This window comes from Mus pahari, chromosome X (genome assembly GCF_900095145.1).
Source record: "Mus pahari chromosome X, PAHARI_EIJ_v1.1, whole genome shotgun sequence".
In the NCBI taxonomy this organism is placed as follows: Eukaryota; Metazoa; Chordata; class Mammalia; order Rodentia; family Muridae; genus Mus; species Mus pahari.
The window spans coordinates 31,511,756-31,523,246 of NC_034613.1; the positions used below are offsets into that span (position 1 = coordinate 31,511,756).

Here is an 11,491-nt window from a genome sequence, read left to right on the forward strand (position 1 = left end):
CTCTTGTGTGAATTTGCTTCCTTCAGTTCTAGGGCTTCTAGGTGTGCTGTCAGGTTGCTAGTACATTCTCTCCCTAGTTTCTTTTTGGAGGCACTCAGGGCTATGAGTTTTCCTCTTAGGACTGCCTTCATTGTGTCCCATAAGTTTGGGTATGTTGTAGCTTCATTTTCATTAAATTCTAAAAAGTCTTTAATTTCTTTCTTTATTTAATCCTTGACCAAGTAATCATTGAGTAGAGTGTTGTTGAGTATCCACGTGAGTGTTGTCTTTCTATTATTTATGCTGTTATTGAAGATCAGCCTTAGTCCATGGTGATCTGATAGGATGCATGGTATAATTTCAATAGTCTTGTATCTGTGGAGGCCTGTTTTGTGACCAATTATATGGTCAATTTTGGAGGAGGTACCATGTGGTCCTGAGAAGAATATATATCCTTTTGTTTTAGGATAATATGTTCTTTTGATATCTATTAAATCCTTTTGTTTCATAACTTCTGTTAGTGTCCATTTGTCTCTGTTTAGGTTCTGTTTCCAGGATCTGTCCATTGGTAAGAGTGGGGTAATGAAGTCTCCCACTATTATTGTGTAAGATGCAATGTGTTCTTTGAACTTTGCTAAAGTTTCTTTAATGAATGTGGCTGCTTTTGTATTTGGAGCATAGATATTCAGAATTAAACATTCCTCTTGGTAGATTTTAAGTTTGATGAGTATGAAGTGCCCCTCTTTGTCATTTTTGATAACTTTGGGTTGGAAGTCAATTTTCTTTGATATTAGAATGGCTACTCCAGCTTGTTTCTTGGGACCATTTGCTTAGAAATTTGTTTTCTAGCCTTTCACTCTGAGGTAGTGTCTGTCTTTTTCCCTGAGGTGGGTTTCTTGTAACCAGCAAAATGTTGGGTCCTTTTTGTGCAGCCAGTCTATTAGACTATTTCTATGGATTGGGGAATTGAGTACATTGATGTTAAGAGAAATTAAAGAAAAGTTATTGCTTCCTGTTATTTTTGTTGATAAAGTTTGGATTCTGTTCTTGCAACTGGCTTCTTTTAGGTTTGTTGAAGGATTATTTTCTTGCTTATTCTAGGATGTATTTTCTGTCCTAGTGTTGATGTTTTCCGTTTATTATCCTTTGAAGGGCTGAATTCATGGATAGATATTGTGTGAATTTGGTTTTGTCATGGAATACNTTTGTTTCTCCATCTATGGTAATTGAAAGTTTTGCTGGGTATAGTAGCCTGGGCTGGCATTTTTGTTCTCTTAGGGTCTGCATAACATCTGTCCAGGATCTTCTGGCATTCATAGTCTCTGGTGAGAAGTCTGGTGTAATTCTAATAGGCCTGCCTTTATATGTTACTTGACCCTTTTCCCTTGCTGCTTTTAATATTCTATCTTTATTTAGTGCATTTGTTGTTCTGCTTATTATGTGTTGGCAGGTATTTTATTTCTGGTACAGTCTATTTGGAGTTCTGTAGGTTTCTTTTATGTTCATGAGGATCTCTTTCTTTAGGTTTGGGAAATTTTCTTCTATAATTTTGTTGAAGATATTTTCTGGCCCTTTAAGTTGAAAATCTTCATTCTCATCTACTCCTATTATCCAAATGTTTGGTCTTCTCATTGTGTCCTGGATTTCCTGGATGTTTTGAGTTAGGATCTTTTTGTGGTTTGCATTTTCTTTGATTGTTGTGCCCAAGTTCTCTTTCCTCTGGTGGGGAAGGTGCCCGGATGTCTGGAGCCTGAAACAGGGTCTGTCCCAGAAGTTGTGTTGCTTCTGTCTGTCCCAGAAGCTGTGTAACTTCTGCAGTCCACACTCACCAGTGAAGACTGGAGTCTGTGTGACCCAGAGTAAAGATGGATCCCATACCAGCTTAGGCAGTGAGAGCCCTCTTTGGCGGACACCTCTCCTCTGGCAGGGGGGCCAGCACCTTCTTGACAGCATCATACTTGGCAGGTTTCTCCAGGAGGCATGTCAGATCCACAATGGATACTTTGGAGATAAGAACACGGAAGGCCATGCCAGTGAGCTTCCTGTTCAGCTCTGGCATGACCTTGCCCACAATCTTGGCATCACCAGTGGATGCAGTGATGTTTTGGGCAGCCCCACAGTAATCATGCCACAGATTTCCAGAGGTCTACATGTTCCAGTATGACTCCACCCATGGCAAATTCAACAGCACAGTCAAGACCAAGAATGGGAAGCTTGTCATTAACTGGAAGCACATCACCATCTTCCAGGAGAGAGATCCCACTAACATCAAATGGGGTTATGCTGGTGCTGAGTATGTCATGGAGTTTATTGGTGTCTTCACCACCATGGAGAAAGCCAGGGCCCACTTGAAGGGTGGGGCCAAAAGGGTTATCATCTCTGTCCCTTCTACCGATGCCCTCATGTTTGTGATGGGTGTGAATCATGTGAAATATGAACAACTCATTCAAGATTGTCAGCAATGAATCCTGCACCACCAGCTGCTTAGCTCCTCTGGCCACGGTCATTGATGACAACTTTGGCATCATAGAAGGGCTCATGACCACGGTCCATGCCATCACTGCTACTCAGAAGACTGTGGATGGCCCCTCTAGAAAGGAGATTACTTATAAGGGTCATTTAAAGGAGTGAGCTGAGTCTGAGGAGAAAACATGCAGAGTAGTATTAGTAAGTACATTGTCTAAGAGGGGAAACAGAAAAGAAGTACAAATGAAGGATTCAGAGGCATTGGGATGGGATGTAAGGGGCAGCAGGTCAGTGACATATTGAACATATTGTATCCAGGACAGGGTGGATTGTGCATTTCTTTTCAGTTTTGTTTTCTGTTCAAGAATATATTTATAGTTTAGTGTGAACTGGGAGGCCTGCATCAGCAGTTTAGAGATATGAATATCAGCAGAAGAATATGCAGCATGACCATTGGGATATGTTTTACCCAAGAATCCCATTCTTTTCCACTTTTCATCCCATGGAACACCTATACCAGTGATGAGACGATTATTTAAGTTTTGAAATAGGCCATTTCTGAGAGCCGAGATTGATTTTACAGACCAGTGGTGGCAGCTGGCAACTTGGTTCAGCTGGGTTTTCCCTCTGATACAGGGCCAGGTAGGAGTGTATGAGATTAAACATTTTGGGCAAAACCAGGAGTTGCCCTCCCTTGAACCAGATTGGAAAACTTCAGGAATAGTGGGGAGAGAGATTTTTCATCTAACTGGACAAAGGATCTGATGAGCCATGATAGTAGGTTAAGAGCATACACATTTGTCAGAAAATAAGCTGAAAATGCTGTTTTCCTCCTTATGTGGACAGCATAGAATTTCCTGAATTGGGGGGAGGGAGAGCCATCATGCTTCTGGAAATGAATAGTTGGGGGTTGATCTCCAGGTAGAAAGCATGACTACAGCTACCTGTCCCCCTGACCCCATCAGTGATGATTATTGGTTTTCTCAGAGACCCCCATTAGGCTGGTGGCAAAACGGGGGTGATTTTTAAGTCACTGTGAAATATCTGAGAGAGAAGTAGGTCACAAGGATGTCTGGTTCTTTGCCCAGGGTTTGTAAGGCCCTGTTTCTTCCTAGCTTTATCATAGAGGCCAAGGTATCAATCTCTGTTACAAGTCTGGGAATGCTACTAGTAAGATTGTAGAGCCATTCCAAAACTCCCTAAGGTTGATATTGTGCCCCCACAAGGGCAAGGAAAGAGTTGAATATGAAGATCTAGACAGGTTTGTCTAGTCTGTATCAGGTCAAGAATATGGCCTGGAGCAACTCATTAATCTTGCAAAGGGCCAGTTTGGCCTTGGAAGTGAGTGTTGGTGTGTGTGGCGGGGGGAGGTGTGTGTGTGTGTGTGTGTGTGTGACTGGGGAGAGTATATTCTTTTAGGAGGTCAAAAAGAGGTTGTGGGACTTTTGTAGGCTGGAAGCAGTCGAGTTTTCCAATAAACTCTGGATGGAATTGAGATTTAGTATCTGGAGAAATATGACAACAGGCTTGTGAGGACAGATTGAGTTTAAGGAAATTTCCATTCCCAATAAGGTGTAGGGAGGAGATGATGTGTATCTTATATGAGGATATTCTGAATATTATTTTGGCTAGAGTAGGGAACCAATAAATCTTTGAGATCTTTGGGTAAAGTGTTTTGATTTTCATTTTTTTCTCCCAAGGACAAGGTATCATCCATATAATGATATACATGTATTCCCATTTCTAACTGTGGTTTCAAGGCAGCAGAAACCTTTTCCGGCACTGGCCATACCATGGGGGAAGATTCTCCATTCATATCAGGAGGCAAGCCCATTGTTGTTCATTTGAGGGACTGAAAAGGCAAACACTGACGATCCTTGTGGTGTAGGTGAATAGAGAAAAAACAGTCTTTAATATCTATGGCCAATAGTGGAGTATTGGCTAGGAATATGGAGAAAAGAAGAGGGTCCCTCTAGTGGGATTGCTAGATCTACACGTTCTTGTTGATGGTCCATAGGTCTCATAATAGCTGCCATTCCCCAGAATTCTTTTGTAAGGGTCTGTGATTCACCAAAAAATAATACCTCAGACTTAAATAGTATTCAAAAACAACAAAAAAATTATTCTGCAGAAGTCCATAATACAGGGATGTATCACTTTACCAAAATGGAGATGTCCAGGTGATCTCACAGGACCAATTTAAAGTAGATTAGAGAAATTCCTGGGAGGGGTAGGTGACCTTTACCTAGATTGGTTGACCCTATCTCTAGGGGTGTGGGGGCTATCCCCTTTCCTCATTTCCCCTCTGAAAACCCCCCTATCCCATTTCCTCCTCCCCCTGCTCACTAACCTACCCACTCCTGCTTCCCTGTCCTGGAATTTCCCTACACTGGGGCATCAGTCCCATGGATGACTGTTAGCACCCACTTCTGTATCTGTAAGCACTAGCAGAGCCTCTCAGGAAACAGCTATATCAGGCAAGCTCTTGTTGACATTGAAAATAGTGCCTGGGTTTGGTAACTGTATATGGGATGGATCCCCAAGTGGGACAGTCTCTGGATGGCCTTTCCTTCATTTTCTGCTCGAATTTTTTTTCTCTGTATCTCCTCACATGGGTATCCACAATTTGATCTTCCTTCATTTTTCAAACCCTGACATGCCAATTGGTGTTCTGAGGTCATGCCCTCCCAAATTATGCTTTTAAGGAAGATTTCTCTAGCCATATCATCAGGGATTTTGCATACTAGGCTTATTTTTGTTCTAAGATCAATGTCAGAGAGGGTTTTCTTGGTTTTCTGCCAGAGGAATAAAAGAACACACAGAAGTACTTGAGCAAACTACCCTGGAGGTTGGGTACCTGTCCTGCTCCTATGGAGCACAAACCTCCAAGGTATATTTTATTGGTTTTAACTTTGATTTTTTTCCTGATCTGTTGGAGACAATCATTCCTATATAAAGCCTCCCACTGAAGGAAAAGGGGTCTAGGCAAAGAGGATGAAGAGATGTCTCACCAGTCCTGTGGTATATTAAGGGAGGCACAAAGGCTCAGGACAACGGATTTGGCCCAAGGGGAATGAATACCTCATACCATTTGACTAAGCAATTTTAATTCATTGGCCTGGTAGGGATAATCTGGTAAGGCTAGGGGCTGAGAACAAGTGGATTGATCATAAACAGGGAAAGCCAAGGTGTGTTTTCCATTATGGGCACGTTTGAAGGTGTCTCTGATCTTGTATAATTGCCTGGGCATATCCAACAATTATGGGAGAAAGACATCATTTACCCTTTCACAGTAATCAGTCCCTCAATGCCTCTCAAATCAATGGTAAAGGAGAAAGGAAGAACAAGCTGATCCTTAGATCTAGATGGCAAGGCAAGACGCCAGTGGCCCTCAGAGGGGAGCACTCACTCTCTCATGAAAGTCCTAGAGGGTCCCTGTTTCAGTGCCAGATATAGTTCCCCTCCTGATTGGCCATTGTACACTGGTGATCTCAGGATGTGGAGGATATCGTGAGCAGGGTCTGAGGTAGCAGTGAGTATTGCAGGTATAAATGGCCTGGGAGATTGAGTCAGAAGATAACTTGTTCACTGCTCAGAAGGAAGGGGAGGGAAGAGGACAAGAAACGAAGAGCTTTAGCCTGGGCAAGGACTTTGAAATCATATCAGCTATATTAGCAGACTTCAGGTCACATAATTTCTGAGAACCCAATTCTCTGGTGGGAAAACAAAAGGCTATCCAGCTTTATAGTGACATGGCCTTTGTCTCAAAGGACTCTAGTAGGTCCAAGCCTGATTTGCTTAGGGAGTGATCCACTCCTGCTGTGCTCTCTGAGAGCTGTCCTGAGTACTAGCAGAATTATACATAACTCTTCATCTGGCTTGGGAGCCCACATATAAAGTCATTTCTCAGGTGCTGACCACTACTGAGATGCCAAAGCTTTTAAATTCAGACTCCATTTTTAGAGAACCTGACTATTGAGGTAAATCTCCAACCCAAATAAGCCCAGGCAATGAAAACACAACTCAGTTAATATGAATACATGCTGTGTGCCTAGATTGGACAAATCTACCACTACACTACCATCTTCTCCATCTACGAGACCCCTTATAACTTGTGGTTTCTCCAGGCCAGGTGCTTCTGCTCCGATTTTCTTCTTCCTTCTCCTCTGCATCCTCTCTGTCTCCCATTTTCTCCTTCTTCTCTCTTCCCACCTTCTGTTCCACCTTCCCATTATCTGCCCAATCAACAGCTCTCCTTTATTTTACAAATTATGGTGGGGAGCAAGTTTACAGGAAATCACCTGAGTGCTGACTCATTCCTTGTTTGCAGCCCCTCACAGGAGAAAGGAATTAGCATCAAATATAATTAGCCCCAGGGCTATCCACAACACCTGACCTGAGTTTGAACTCAGGTAAACTAACAGGCTGGCACCTAGCATTAGTTTCCAAGTTGCCCCCTGTCTTAGTCATGGTTTCTATTCCTGCACAAACATCATGACTAAGAAGCAAGTAGGGGAGGAAAGGGTTTATTCAGCTTACACATCCACATTGCTATTCATCACCAAAGGAAGTCAGGACTGGAACTCAGTCAAGCAGGTCAGAAAGCAGGAGCTGATGCAGAGGCCAGGGATTACTTATTGGATTGCTTCCCCTGACTTGCTCAGCTTTCTTTCTTATAGAACCCAAGACTAGCAGCCCAAGGGTGGTATTACACAAAAGGGGCCCTCCCGCCTTGATCACTAATTGAGAAAATGCCCCACAGCTGAATTCCATGGAGGCATCTACTCAACTGAAGCTCCTTTATCTGTGATAACTCCAGCCTGTGTCAAGTTGACACACAAAACCAGCCAGTATACCCTGCAACAAAACCTGAGCCTAGCTCCAGTCTCTACGCTACTCCCCAGCATGACCAGTGTTTCCATGTTACACCCTCAACAAGACAAGCATCTCCAGGTTATTCCCCCAACAAAGCTGCATTCCCAGTTTCCAAGTCCACTCCACCCCCCTGCCTAAAGAACACCAATGCAGAGGAGAACAAGAGTTAAGTTTATGATATGACTCTAAACACCAGTCAAATAAGTTAAAGGCCACAATATTGTTCGGATTAGATGCTTGCACACATACTCCCTGCTTGCTGCTTACTGTAAAATAGCCTTACCCCACAGACATTTGGGGCTCCACCACCCAAACCATCCTGTGTGATGGTGGTACATTAGAAGGGCCCAAACTAGCTGGAATAGAATTAAGATCCTGCTATGAGTTGTATCTGATTGGCTCCTGTCTGTGTTTTGAAGGATCACCAACATTTCCCTGGCACAACACTACTTTTGGTGAGGCAGGTTTTTTTCTTTGGCTTAGAACTAACTTAGTAGGTCAGGCTGCCTATACAATGTGCTGGAGGGATCTACCTGCCTCAAACACCACTGTGAATTTGATATGGGTACTATGGATTGAACTCAGATTTTCATGCCAGATTGGTTAGCATCTTACTGACTTACCTATCTCTTTGGGCCCTTGAATGCATTTTATTTGTTTCTGTGGCCTGATTTCTCTATCAGGAGGTTTAAACTCTGTATTTAATGATTGTAGTGTCTTTGTCTGGTTTTATATCTTATAGAGAAAGCTTGCTGTAAATTATGTTTTTATTAAATTTCAAGATTATTTTAATATAAATTTATTTTATTTAATATAAATTTTATTTAATATAAATTTATTGAAAGGACTTTGGACCCACCATATCCATGGGTTTTACCCACTCATCAAACTACTCTGAGATAGCTATGTTTGATAGCCATTTCCTTTAAGGTTAATCCTTTCTTGTGTGTGGTCTTGGCAATCTTCTATGATTTGTCATACTCTATATGCAGATTAAGAACTGTGACCAACATCCAAGACTCTCTGTGTTGTTGATCCTCTCTGTGTTGGCTTGGATACCCACCACACAGTTCTCTGTGAACAACCCTGAAGCATCCACCCCCCAGCAGCCTAGTCAAGTGCAACACATTCTTAATCCTTGGTTTAAAGACATTCAGTTCAAAATGTCCATTTCTGTCTCCAACAGTAACAGTAACATGATTCCCCATGACTTGGGCTGCAACAATGGTCATTGCTTCACACTGAGTAAGGTTCACTTTTCCTGGCATGCTGCTGTTCCCTGGCTCATTTTCAGGCAAGATAAGCTCTCTGAAACCTGAACCAAGGAAGTGAATATCATTTGCTATCTTCATCAGACTGTAGGCAGGAGTGTTCATGGCTCATTAAACTCCACCAGAGCATTACGAGCCACCAGAGCTTCAAACTCATTCTGGGCTGTGTCAAAAGGCAAACCTGTGAGTGCTACTACTTTTGTAGCCACCTTTTCTGTGAAACAGATCCTGGTACTTAATCCTGTCCCAACAGCAGTGCTTCCAGCACTGAGCTCATAGATTTTTAGCATAATGGCTTTTATTCTCAGTGTCGCATACGCATACTGGACTTGTTGAATATAACCACTGAATTCCTGCCCAAGAGTGGAACAGCCTCCTGGTGTCAATCCACCTGATTCTGATGACCTGCACAAATTCTTTGGATTTTGCACTGGGAGCATCATGCAGCTTATATAGTCCTGGCAACAGGACCTTGTGAACTTACACCTCAGTGACAATGTGCATTGCTGTGGGAAAGGTTTCCCTGGAGCTTTGGCTTTTATTAATGTGGTCATTAGGGTGCACAGGCTTCTTGTTGCCAAGTTCCCTACTAACATTTCAATTGTTCTGTTGCTAATGAATTCATTTACATCCATGATTGTCTGGATTCCTGATCCAGTATGCCACACCAAAAGAAGAAAGTGATCATTTAGTTTACCTTCAGCTACCTCATCTGCTGCCTTCATTACTGCACTAGCAATTTTTTAATCAAGCCCATAACTTTGGTTTACATTAGCATCAGCTCCCATCAATATGCCAAAAGCTTTAATGGCTGGGATTTGTACATATTCTGTTGTACCTCCAATCTTTTTTTTAAAGATTTATTTATTTTTTATATGTAACTACACTGTAGCTGTCTTCAGACACTCCAGAAGAGGGCGTCAGATCTTGTTATGGATGGCTATGAGCCACCATGTGGTTGCTGGGATTTGAACTCCGGACCTTCGGAAGAGCAGTCGGGTGCTCTTACCTGCTGAGCCATCTCACCAGCCCTGTACCTCCAATCTTAATGTTCATCGTAGATCTCACATTCTGAGCACCATAATACTTACCAGTTGGGACCTTCAGTTCACCAAAGGTATCTTGTTCTATACAGAAGGAGTGATTGGCATGATGTTCAGAGCGCACTGAGAGAGCTTGGCCTCTTCCCCTGACCCTGGAGTTCTGAAGGACATGGCCCATGCAAAGAGATGGAGTGAGTTGTATGTGGTGGAAAGCTGAGCCCCAAATATCTTTTATAACATGTTTATTTTTCATTTGTTTACTAATTATTTGATTTACAACCCAATCTCTAGCTCAGCTTCCCCTCCTTCCTCTTCTTCCAGCCCCTTCCTCTTACCTCCTATCCCTCCATCAATTCCTCCTCCTGTACTCCTCAGAAAAGAGGAGGCCTCAGATGGATATCAACCAGCCTTGTCATACCAAGTTGCAGTAAGACTAGGGATATCTTCTATTGAGGCTAGATAAGGCATCCCAGATAGATGAAAGGTATTCAAAGTCGGGCAATGTAGTCATGCTCCCACTTTAGGATTCCCACCTGAAGACCCAGCTGTATAATTGCTACACATGTGCAGCGAGCCTAATCCCATGCTCTCTGGTTGGCAGTTCAATTCCCAAGTCCCTATTGACTCAGGTTAGTTGATTCTGTAGGTTTTCTAGTGATATCTTTGATCTTACTGGCTCCTTCAATCCTTCTTCTTCCTTTTCAACAGGATTCCTCAAGTTCCAATGAATGTTTGGCTGTGGATCTCTGCATCTGTTTCCACCAGTTGCTGGGTGTAGCCTCTCAGACAACAGTTATGATAGGCTCCTGTCTGCAAGTATAGCAGAATATCATTAGTAGTGTCAGTGGTAGGCTCTCTCATGGCATGGGTCTTAAGTTGGGCCTGTTATTGGTCGGTATGATAGGATAGAGGGGGTTATTCCAATTTTCTGGTACCTGTTGAGATATTCTTTGTGACTGAGTATGTGGTCAATTTCGGAGAAGAATCCATGAATTGCTGAGAAGAAGGTATATTCTTTTGCATTTAGGTAAAATGTTCTGTAGCTATCTGTTACATGCATTTGAGTCATAACATGATAGTTTCATTATTTCTCTGTTTAGTTTCTGATTGGATGAACAGTCCATTGGTGAGATGGGGATGATGACGTGTCTGACTATTAAAGTGTGAAGTTCAATGTATGAGTTAAGTTTTAGTAATATTTCTTTTATAAATGTGGATACCCTTGTGCTTGAGACATAGATGTAGATAACTGAGATGTCATCTTGGTAGATTTTTCCTTTGATGAGTGTGAAGAATCTTGTATCTCTTTTAATTAATTTTAGTTGGAAGTCGATTTTATTAGATATTAGAATGGCTACTCCAATTTGCTTCCTGGGTCTATTTGCTTAAAAACTCCTTTATCAGCTCTTTACTCTGAGGAAATGGCTATTTTAGATATTGAGATGTTTCTTGCATGGAACAGAATGATGGATCCTGTTTTTGCATCCATTTTGATAGTGTGTGCATTTTTATTGGGGAATCAATTCTGTTGATGTTGAAAGATATGAAAGACCAAAGTTTTTTTTATTCCTATTATTTTGTTGTTGTTGTTGCTGCTGTTGTTGTTGTGTGTCCATTCTTCTAGTTTTGCTGGTGCGAACTTATTTATTTCCTGTGTTTTCTTTGGTGTAGTTCACCTCTTTGGCTTGGAATTTTTTCTAGTATCTTTGTAGGACTAGATTGTAGACAGATATTATTTAAATGTGCTTTCATCATGGAATATCTTGCTTTTTTCATCTATAGTAATTGAAAATTACATTGAGAGCCGGGCATGGTGGCACACGCCTTTAATCCCAGCACTTGGGAGGCAGAGGCAGG

General features: G+C 42.0%; 2 pseudogenes; one reads left to right on the plus strand and one right to left on the minus strand.

Annotated features, from left to right (window-relative positions):
- Window positions 1-2,610, plus strand: part of LOC110313779 — a 16,277-nt pseudogene extending 13,667 nt beyond the window's left edge.
- A 5,545-nt stretch (window positions 2,611-8,155) lies between these two features.
- Window positions 8,156-9,805, minus strand: LOC110313780 (annotated as a pseudogene).
- Window positions 9,806-11,491: the final 1,686 nt, after the last annotated feature.